Source organism: Rhinolophus sinicus, chromosome 15 (genome assembly GCF_057876585.1).
Source record: "Rhinolophus sinicus isolate RSI-liver-muscle chromosome 15, RSI-T2T, whole genome shotgun sequence".
In the NCBI taxonomy this organism is placed as follows: domain Eukaryota; kingdom Metazoa; phylum Chordata; class Mammalia; order Chiroptera; family Rhinolophidae; genus Rhinolophus; species Rhinolophus sinicus.
This window is the reverse complement of record NC_142515.1, coordinates 67,129,907-67,140,393: the sequence shown is the minus strand read 5'-3', so window position 1 is coordinate 67,140,393 and position 10,487 is coordinate 67,129,907. Positions and strand designations below refer to the sequence as shown.

Sequence of the window (10,487 nt, the reverse complement as noted above, 5' to 3'; positions counted from 1 at the left end):
GAGAGGCTGAGCCCAGATAGCCTGCCAGGGTAACTCGGTAAGGAAAGCAAAGCAGTGGGAGGTGGACCCAAAGCCACTGGTAGCACAGCCATGTCCACCCAGACACAGGCAGGGTGGTGCTGCCCAGCATCCTCTCACCTGCTCAGGGCAGGACAAAGTGCCATGGCCCTGTAATAAGCAGTTGAATGAAAGGGCTGACAAGGGTCTTTCTTTTTCCCCCCTCACTAAATACAGTGTGAGATCAAGAAGCCATTTCCCAGAATGTCTACCTCAAATCCTTCATCTCCCATGTAAGGAAACTCGGGTCCAAAGAAGTGGAGTGACAAGCCTAAAGGTCACTGGCAGCCCAGGGCTCCCTTGCTGGGCCTCTCAGGAGCAGCCCAGCTCCCTAGGATGCTCAGACACCTCTGGCGACTTCTCAGTCCTTAGCTCAGCGCCTTGCAGGCACTCATCGCCCCTTCGAGCTCCCAGGGCTGCGGGGTAGGACAGTGCTGACATCCTTGGTGAATCCCTCCCTCTTGCAAAGCCAGTAGTCGGCCTGAACTGATGCTCCTATCCCTGCAGACACTTGTTTGGGCGGGCGCGGTTTCCCGCCTCCGGCACTCTCTTGACCCACACAAATCGTTTTTGGAGACACACACACACTTTTTAACAGATAATGGATTAATCGATACTGTATGCCAGTTATTGAACTTCCTACGCCAGGCACTGGGCGCAGGCGGGTAGCAAGCAGAGCTGGGGCAGCACGGGCCGGAGGGGCGGGCCGTGGGGTGGGCGGGGCCGTGGGCGCGCGCAGGGGCCGACGGCCTCATTTCCTCGCGTCCGCCGGAAATGGCGGGTGTGTGCGCGGTGGTGAGCGCGCCGTGTGGCGGCTGAGGCAGCGCGGCCCTCGCGGGCAGGGCGCCGCCCGGCTGTGCGCGGCCGGGGTGGAGGCGGAGGCGGCGGCGGCGGCTGCCGTGCGCAGCTGGGGAGCGCGGTGAGTACCGGTCCACCCGGCCTCGCCCGCCTGCGGCTCCGACGGCTGGAGCCGGGCGCGGCCCGGGGCTCTGAATCCCTGTCTGGGTCGGGTGACTTCACCGACGAACCCGCGGGGAGCCTGTCCCTGTGAGGTCGCCTCATGGACGAGCCCTCCGAAGCCTCCGGCGTCAGGAAAAGCCATGGTTTTTCGGAGTGGTTTGAGGGTTTTTTTTTGACAGCGGTGCTGCCAGAGACCATTAGTTTGCTCGTGTTTTATTTTTATCACTTCTTTTTAACCAACTCACCACCATCTCTGCTCCTGTCAGTGGATAAGCCCTGCCGTCAGCGGTTCCCTCTTCATTGCGTTAACAGTGTTCTCTGCCGGCAGCCCGGTGTCTCCGCCAGTCAGCAGGCGTCTTGAAAAGATGCACGTTCGGGTAGGAAGCAGCGGGGCGCGGACACTAGGGAGGGGAAGCCTCTTGCACTTTCAGACTTGATCTTGAAAATTATGCTACTTTTGAGCAACTTGCTGAAGAATAACTCGTAAACACAATAGTGATGCTTTTATTTGTGATGATGTTACTGGCAGAATGAAATTTTGATTATAAAACTTAAGCTTTTATCCTTCAGCCTGCTCTTGAGATTTACATGCAATGTCTGGACAGTTAACCATCATTGAAGGTTCTCAGGAGCTGGGTCTTCATTTCTGGTGGAATAATGTTGTTTTTTTATGTTGTATTAAAATAGAACTTTTGAACTTGGAAGTGTGAAACCCAGTATTTTATGACTGAGAATGTTAACATTCATTTTGTTTATTGTTCTGATCCCGTTTGTTTAAAATTGTCATCTGACTAAAAGAATGTAAAAAGGGATGTTCGATTTCCAGATAATAATGATATAAATAATCACAGTTTTAGTTCCAACCAGTTTGGAAATTACGTTTTTTTCTTAACTTTTTCACTGAGGTACAAATACATATGAAGTCGCCAAGTGCATAAATCTGAATTGTACAGCTCAATGAGTTTTTATATATTATCTCGTGTAACCACCATCTAGATGAAGTTGTACCTATAGAACATTTCTATTATCCCAGGAGTTTCCTTCTGCTTCTTCCAAGTCTATTATACCACTGCTCCCTAGTCAGTATTCAGATTTCTGTCTTCATCTATTAGTTTTGTCTGTTTTGGGCTTTATATTAATGGAATTGTGCAGTATGCTCAGCACATTGCTTGTGAGACTCAACCGTGATGTTTCATTAACAGTAGTTCATTCTTTTTTATTGATGTGCAATATTCCTTGGTATGATTATATGACTACTCTTCTGTTGACAGATTTCTGTGTTTCCAAAGTACTGGCAAATTTTTGTATATTATTATTTTGGAGAATACTATGAACATTCTTATAGATGTCTCGGTGAACATTTGTATGCATTTCTGTCAGTTGTGGAATGGCTGAATCATAAGATAGGGTGAAAATTAAGTTTTAACCAAAATAACCTTTTTAAAGAAACAGAATTTGTTATTTTAACTATAACATTATAGATTGGTAGAAGGCATAACTATTATGATTTCAAGACTTAAGTGACTTATTACCATATTATTGTTTACTCCTTGGATTGCACATCTGTGATCATCTTCTAACAGACTTTATTACTTCTTTAACTGTCTGTTAGACAAGTCTGTTAGAGCTGCTGCTGATCTGTTCCTGAAGCTTGTTGTATAACACTTAGGTAAGAACTGTGTTGCTCAAGTTAGTGGTTGTTAGGGGAAATGAAACACCAAAAGGATATGACTAAAAATGGATTGAAGAATCATGGGATTGCAAATCGAAGAACTTACATTGTTATTGTCATACTACACAAGTACTGGGTATAAATGTAAAATTCAATTATAGGTAGGGTTAGTTACAAATGTGAGTTTACTACAGGAGTAGGGTGATTTCCGTGTGTACTGAGATATTGATATATTTGTAATGGGAACAGACAACAAAAATCACTAAGCATTTGTGGGAAATAAGTAACTTGTAACTGATTGCCCAGACTGATCAAATATAAAAAATAGACCTGACGCAATGGAGTTAATGTAAGAAACAAAAGAAAACAGATTTAGGAAGGTATAATGCCTTTTGAACATATATAAGCTGCCCTGAAAATAAGCAGTCAGTTCTTGAATATTAAAACACAGAAAATAAGAAAAAATATCCATCACATGGAAAATAGACCCTGAAGAGCTATTTACATCTAATAGGAGTTCTGGGAGGGAGTAGAAATTGGAAGAGGAGAAATAACCACAGAGACAATAGAAAGCATGAGGGTAGGAGTGTCCAAGCAGAGTCTTGGGCAGCCAGCCAAACACAAAGATGTGTCAGGAGACAAGTATTGGCAAATATAAATTTACCCTTCTGCCCCTGGTGTTTCTTTCTTCATCTGTGTAGTGAGGATGATCAGAAGTATATCTCTTCAGAGAGCTTGTGGAAAGATGTGGCACAGTTGAGGGGTTCTGGCTGTGATAACAGTTCTGTTTCCCCATTCTCCTCCCCTTGCAAGTCACAGTAGCTGCCAGATTTCCCATTCCTACCTTACAGCAGAGTGGAAACAAAATACTCTGTAAAAGGAACAAAAGAAGAAAACAGGAAATTTCTCTGAGTAGAGTTATTTGAGGGTTTTTTTAAAGAGATTTTTTGTTAAAGTACAGCTAACATACAATATTATGTTAGCTTTAGGTGTACATCATAGTTATTCAACAGTACCCACCTAACTCTATACAGTGTTATTATCACATTATTGATTATATTCCATATGCTAAAGAAGTGATCACCATGGTAAGTTCAGCAACCATCTGACATTGTACCGCGCTGTCACAATATTATTGATCTTCCACCCTTTTTAAAATTTTCGATTACAGTTGACATTTAGTATTATTTTATATTAGTTTCAGGTGTACAGCATAGTAGTTAAATATTTATATAATTTAGGAAGTGATCCTCCTAACTAGTACCACCTGGCACTATACATAGTTTTTACCTGATTGATTATATTCTCTATACTTTACATCCCCGTGACTGTTTTGTAACTACCAATTTGTATTTCTTCATAGAGGTATTTGAGTTGATGAATAGAAAAGACACCCTGAGAGTCTTAAAAGAATACTAGTAGACAAACCTAGATACATTCTGATGAAATTTGTGAACTTCACATATAAATATAAAATCTCATAAGCTTCTAAAGAGGAGCATTTGGTTACCTCTAAAGGGGTGAAAAATCAGACTTGCAGTTAGACTTCTAACCTGGACATAGAATGTTAGATGACAGTGGAGCAGTCAATTAACTAAAAAGTACTCATGGGACATATTTTGAACTCAGAATCTTATCCCTAACCAAACTGTCATTCAAAGCGGAAGCAAAAGAAAGTCATTTTCACCCATGACCACTAGGAATACCCCCAGATGTACTGTATCAAATGAAAAATTAATCCAAGGAAAATAGATGTGGCGTTCAAGAACCAGTGATCGAAGAAAGCAGTAAACCTTCAACTCCAAAGTATTGATAACTAGCTGAGAATATAATGTAGTGCTAAGGAAGGGTTCATAAAACAGAGTAGGTATGGTTTTAAAGTCTAAAATTTGTAACAAATACTTACCATGATTTTAAAGTAGTTTGGGAAGGTGGGAAATGGGTAAAGGCATGTTGGAAGGCTTATTCTGAGCAAGGGAGAAGCTACAGATACCGACCAATTAAATGTTGGAATAAATTCTTTAAGGAAATGTAATCCAGCAGTTCCATTTCCAGGGATTTATCCTACAGATGAATTAACATGTGGGAAGTCATGTATATATAAGGCTATTTATGCTGAAATATTTAATAGTGGCAATAGATTTGGAAGGATACACAAAAACTAGAGAGGGGAAATGGGCCTCTGGGATAGAAGGGAGAGGTTTCACTGTATGCCCTCAGGTCATGTTTAACCTTTTAATCACACATATTTATTTTGTGGAATTTTAGAAATATGGAAAATTGGGGAAGTTTAAAAAAAAATGTAAGGATTTAGAGCACGTCGCCAAATTTGGCTGGCCCCCTGTATTAGTATGACCTGTGACCTAAGAGTAGTTTTTACATTTTTAAGTGCTTGGAAAAAAAGAATACTTTGTGACATGAAAATTATATGAAGTCCAAATTTCACTGCCTGTTGGAACATAGCTATGCTCATTTATTTACACATCATCTGTGGCTGCTATTGTGTTACAAGACCTAGCTTGTGATGTTTACCGTCTGACTGTTACTGAAAATGTTTGCTCATCCCTGGTTAAAAAACAACAGACCTCTGTATATACAGGACTTTTGCTTATGACAAATTGGGCATTTCAAGTTAGTGCCTGACACAAAATGAGGTGCTGTCTTCTGGTGATCAGTACTTTTCTTTCTAAATACTTACAAAACATCGATTCAATGACATGTTGAAGAATCCTTGTATCATTTTTAATACTTATCAATTGTTCAAGAAGTAAAAAGTTCTAATTCCCTCGCTCACAAATATTTATACTTCACAATATTTTAGTTTTAGTTTTCTGACAGCGATCATGTTTTCCAAATAATTTTGTGACTAATTTTGTTGTGTAAAAAGTGAACTCAAAACTGTAAATTTAATTTTTGAAAACTTTAATAATTATTCCATATAGAATATTTAGGAAGATTATGCAGAATAGAACTTTAAAAATCCATATATCCAAATGGATTGTTTGCATTTTGTAGAAAGCAGTAGGTTACTCATTGCAGAAGTTTGGTGCACTGCAGTGTAAGTATCCTGCAAATGACGTATGAAATATGTATATGACCATAGATTGTAGAATCAAAAGATGGGGTAGAAAGTGCCTGAAGGTCATAGTATGTAGGAATCAGTGCTGTAGAATGAACTATGTTTAACACTCTTATGTTGTCTCAAAATCACAAGGCAAATAGAAAAGATGTAACAAGACCTTCAGAATAATATGATTCTACTTTTGAGGGAGAGGGAGGGCGAGGTTTAGTTTTGTTTTTAAATCCAAACTGGTAGTCAACAAATCTTTACCCTTGTTTTCTTAATGAACAAACTGGAATTTTCTTACAAATGCCTCTTTAGCACTACTACTAGAACTAGATCTGATTTAAGAAAAAAAAACACAACAGCTTCATTGAGGTGTAATTGTCATGCAATAAACTACGTATTTATTTAAAGTATACCATTTGATTATTTGCACATATGTATACATCTGTGAAATCACCACCACAGTAAAAAATGATGGACATATCCATCACCCTCAAAAGTTTCTTTGTGCCCTTTTATAATTATTTCCTGATACCACCTCTTATGCCCTCCCACCTCCCCACACTCCCCACCCCAGGTAACCACTGACTCAATCTGCTTTCTGTTGCTACCTTACATTTTCTAGAATTTTATAAAATTGGAATCATACAGTATTACTCTGAGCTTCTGTCACTCAGAGTAATTATTGAGATTCACCCATGTATTAGTAGTTTATTCCTTTTTATTGCTGAGCAGTATTTCATTGTGTGGTTTTTTGATCCATTCATCTATTGAGGGATATTTGAGTTGTTCCTAGTTTTTGGTTTTACATATAAAGCTGCTCTGAACATTTGTGTACAAGTCCTTGTATGGACATATGCTTTCATTTCTCTTGGATAATTATCTGGGAATGGAAGGGCTTGATCATGTGGTAAGTTTCTGTTTAAGTTGTTAAGAAACTGCGAAAATATTTTACATTCCTACCAGCAGTTTATGAAAGTTCTAGTTCCTCGGCATTATCAGCAACACATCAGTGTTTAATTTTAGCCATTCTAAAATTAGCCATTCTGTATAGTGGTATCTCATTTATAGCAGTGGTTTGAGTTTGCATTTCCCTAATGACTAACAATATTGAGCATTTTTTCATGTCCTTATTTGAAGTGTTTGTTTAAATCTTTTGCCAGTTTTTAATTAAGTTGTGTTTGTTTTATTGTATTTTGATAGTTTTTAAAAATATATTCTGAATACAAGTCCTTTATCAGATATATGCTTTGTACATATTTTCTGCAGGTCTGTGACTTTTCTTTTCCTACTCTGAACAGTGTCTTTCAAAGAGCACAGTTTACTAATTCTGATGAAGTCCGGTTTATCAGCTATACTGTTAGTGTTATATCAAAGAAATGTTTGCCTAACTCAAGGTCACAGAGATTTTCTTCTCTGCTTTCTTCTAGTTTTATGGTTTTAGGTTTTACATTTTGATCTGTGATTCATTTTGAATTACATCCTAGTGGATTTAGAATGGTATTTCATTGGGTTTTGATTTGCATTTCCCTGTTGGCTGATGATATTGAGCATCTTTACATATGCTTATAGGCCATTCTTGTATTTTCTTAGAGAAATATCTATTCAGATCTTTTGCCCATTGGGTTACTTATCTTTTTAATATTGAGTTGTAATAATTATTTTAAGATTTTTATTAAAAAATATAGCTAACATACAACATTATATCAGTTTCAGTTGTACATTTGTATCCTAAAAAAGTGATCACCATAAGTCCATCAACCATCTGACACCAAAGCATGCTATCACAATATTATTGACTATATTCCCCATGCTGTATATTACATCCCGTGACTTAATTGTTTTATACCTGGAAATTTGGACCACTTAATGTCCTTCACCTTCCCCCCCCTTTTTTAATTTTTCAATTATAGTTGACATTCAGTATCATTTTATATTAATTTCAGGTGTGTAGCATAGTGGTTAGACATTTGTATAATTTAAGACATGATCCTGACTAGTCTAGAACCCACCTAGCACTATATATCATTATTACCATAACATTGATTATATTCCCTATGCTTTGCTTTACATCGCCATGACTATTTTGTAACTACCAATTTGTACTTCTTAATCCCTTCACCTTTTTCACCGTCTCCCATCTATCACACCAGCATATCCAATACCCAACACCATACATAGTTATTGCAGTATCATTGACTATATTCCTTATGCTGTATCCTAAATATCCATGACTACTGGGTAACAACCAATTTGTACTTCGTAATCCCTTCCCCTCTTTCACCCATCCTCTTAACACCTCTCCCATCTGGCAACCATCAAAATATTCTCTGTATCTGTGAGTTTGTGTCTGTTTTGTTTGTTTGTTTTGTTCTTTAGATTCCACATACAAGGGAAATAACATTGCATCTGTCTTTCACTGACATACTCCACTCAGCACAATACCCTCCAGGTCCATCCCCTCCAGGCCCACCCAGGTCGCCACAGATGGCAAGAACCCATTCCCTTCCCTCGCCAAGCAATATTCCATTGTATATATGTACACCTCCTCTTTATCCGTTCTTCCATTTATGGACACCAGAGCTGCCTCCACATCTTGGCCATTGTAAACAATGCTGCAGTGAACATATAGATGCACATGTTCCTTTGAAGTAGTATTCGGGTTTCTTTAGATAAATACCCTGATGTGGGATTACTGGGTCCTTTTTTCTCTCTTGTTATAGCCTTTGTTTTAAAGTCTAGTTTGTCTGATATTAGTATTGCTCCCCAGCTTTTTGTTGTTGTTTCCATTTTGATGACATAACTTTTTCCATCCCTTTCAGTCTGTGTGTATCTTTCGATCTGAAGTGAGTCTCTTGCAGGCAGCATATATAAGTTTTGTTTCTTATCCATTCAGCCCTCCTATGTCTTTTGTTTTGATTTTGGGTTTTTTGTGTGTGTGTTTTTTGGGGGAAGAGGAACAGTGTACTTCCAGGATTTTTTCCAAGTCAAGTTGTTGTGCTTTCAATCGTAGTTGTGGAGGGCGCAATTCAGCTCCAGGTCCAGTTGCCATTGTTAGTTGCAGCCCACCATCCCTTACGGGAGTCTAACCAGCAGCCTTTGTGGTTGAGAGGATGTGCTTCAACCAGCTGAGCCATCCGGGAGCTCAGCGGCAGCTCAGCTCAAGGTGCCGTGTTCAATCTTAGTTGCAGGGGGCTGAGCCCACCATCCCTTGCAGGAGTCGAGGAATCGAACCGGCAACCTTGTGGTTGAGAGTGCACTGGCCCATGTGGGAATTGAACCTGCAGCCTTCAGCGTTAGGAGCAGGGAGCTCCCACCACCTGAGCCACTGGGCCGGCCCCCTTCCTATGTCTTTTGATTGGCACATTTAATCCATTTACATTTAAAGTAATGTTTTTTTTAATTAAATTTATTTGGGTGACAGTGGTTAGTAAAATTACGTAGGTTTCAAGTGTACAATTCTACAATACACCATCTATAAATATATATCACATTATGTGCTCACCATCCAAAGTCAGTTCTCCTTCCGTCACCATATATTTGACCCCCTTTACCCTCTAAAGTAATTGTTGATAAATATGTAGTTATTGCCATTTTATTATTTTGATTTTTTTTTCCTGTCTTAAAGAAGTCCCTCTAATATTCCTTGTAATGCTGGTTTGGTGGTGATGAACTCCTTTAGCTTTTTTCTTATCTGGGAAGCTATTTATCTTGGTTGTAGGTCCTTGCTTTTCATCACTTTGAATATTACATGCTAATCCCTTCTTGACTGCAAAGTTTCTGTTGATAAATCAGCTGATAGTTTTATGGGCACTCCTTTATAAATTACCGTGTTTCCCCAAAAATAAGACCTAGCCGGACCATCAGCTCTAATGCATCTTTTGGAGCAAAATTTAATATAAGACCCGGTCTTATTTTAATATAAGACTGGGTATAATATAATATAATACCGGGTCTTATATAATATAACATAGTATAAGACCCGGTCTTATATAATATAATATCTTAAATATAATATCTTGTCTTATATAAGACCAGGTCTTATATTAATTTTTGCTCCAAAAGACGTATTTGAGCTGATGGTCCGGATAGGTCTTATTTGGGGGGAAACATGGTACTAGTTGCCTTTATCTTGCTGCTTTTAGCATTCTCTCTTTGTATTTAACCTTTGCCATTTTAATTATAATGTGTCTTGGTGTGGGCCTATCTGGGTTCATCTTGTTTGGGACTTTCTGTGCTTCCTGGGCTTGTATATCTGTTTCCTTCACCAGGTTAGGACATTTTTCTGTCATTATTTCTTCAAATAGGTTTTGAATGCCTTGCATTCTCTCTTCTTCTGTTGTATCTTTTTTTTTTTTTTTTTTTTTAATTCTTATTGGGGAATATGGGGGAACACTGTTTCCTCAAGACATCAGCTCCATGTCAAATCATTTTCAATCTAGTTGTGGGGGGCGCAGCTCAGTTCCAAGTCAAGTCCTTGTCTTCAATCTAGTTCTGGAGGGCGCAGCTCACTGGCCCATGTGGGAATCTTACTGGCAACCTTGGTGTTATGAGCACTGCACTCTAACCACTGAGCCAACCGGTTGCCCTCTCTTTTCATTCTGGTACCCCTATGCTGCAAATGTTATTACACTGGACGTTGTCCCAGAGGTCTCTTAAACTATACTCGTTATTTTGGATTCTTTTTCCTTTTTGCTGTTCTGATTGGGTGTTTTGTACTACTTTGTCTTC

General features: G+C 39.2%; 1 protein-coding gene across 4 annotated transcripts in view; it reads left to right on the top strand.

Moving 5' to 3' along the window:
* Positions 1-817: 817 nt before the first annotated feature.
* The window catches only part of CSGALNACT2 (chondroitin sulfate N-acetylgalactosaminyltransferase 2), a 47,564-nt gene continuing 37,894 nt past the window's right edge, over positions 818-10,487 (top strand). For 2 of the 4 annotated variants that reach the window (XM_074337322.2, XM_019719105.3), the window contains exon 1: positions 819-976. The gene's annotated coding sequence lies outside the window, so the exon portion shown is untranslated. The other 2 variants (XM_074337323.2, XM_019719106.3) reach the window with 2 other exon arrangements.